Genomic DNA, 1,049 nt, shown 5'->3' with positions numbered 1-1,049 from the left:
TGTTGTAATATGGACCTAATACACCATCATACTTAAACACAATATTCTGAAATATTTAAATATATGCTGAAATATTTGAAATAATATAATACTGAAATAATTATACATGCTTATATACGTATTGTACTGTAATTTTAACTACTAATTTAAGCATTCATTTACTTTTGTATTTCATAAATTACTGAAACAGTTACATTATTACAAATACTACATTTCTATTTCAACTCATTGTATTTAATTGTGTCACTAAAATAACAACCYTAAGGATGTTTTTGGGTTGCTTTTGGAGAGCTACTACTGCATTATTTTCCTGCGTTTCTTTAAGTTGCTTGAATGCTGGCGGACTCTCAGGGCACGGTGCTGGGACATGATCCAATTCAGGCCGTGTTATGAATCTCAAATGACATTCCGAATCAAATCACAGTCATACGAGCAGGAGACACTCAGCTCAGGGCGATTTGTCTACCTGGAATGATTGCTTACAAGAAGCCGCCCCTATGTACATGAAGCCATTTAGAAAGCAAAGTGGTTTACATTCAGACAGATTCCAGCTGACAGGAGATGGAAACGTCTTTGTTCGGGGCAGAGGCATGTCCTTCATTTCTGATTTAAAATAGRAGAGCCGAGGTTATTTTTAAAGCATCGTCCAGCTGATGCAGASTCGACGTTTCGGGTTGTTGAGGATGAAGCTGGAGAGACRTTGCTGCTCCATCATGATGCAGAGAGAAAGACAACAGCACAGATTTACAGGCAGATTAGAGCCACCAGCTAAACCCGATACCAGAACCAGAACCAAGACCGGACATCCACAAACACACAACCACAGCTGCACATTTACTTCAGTAACTTAAGTGAAAACATTTAACTTTAGGGGTATTTTTACTTTAACTCGAGTAATTTTATCATAAAGTATTTCTACTCTTACTTGAGTAAAATTTCTGGATTTTCTTCCCACTGAATGAAATTCAAACATGTTTTAACCAAAAATCCACCAGACTCAGACACACACCTGCAGATTTAAAGTTTAATATGTTTTTTATTGAAAGAAA

The sequence above is a fragment of the Poecilia reticulata genome, linkage group LG2 (genome assembly GCF_000633615.1).
Source record: "Poecilia reticulata strain Guanapo linkage group LG2, Guppy_female_1.0+MT, whole genome shotgun sequence".
Lineage (NCBI taxonomy): Eukaryota > Metazoa > Chordata > Actinopteri > Cyprinodontiformes > Poeciliidae > Poecilia > Poecilia reticulata.
The sequence above is the reverse complement of the archived record's forward strand: the minus strand, read 5'-3'. Positions refer to the sequence as shown.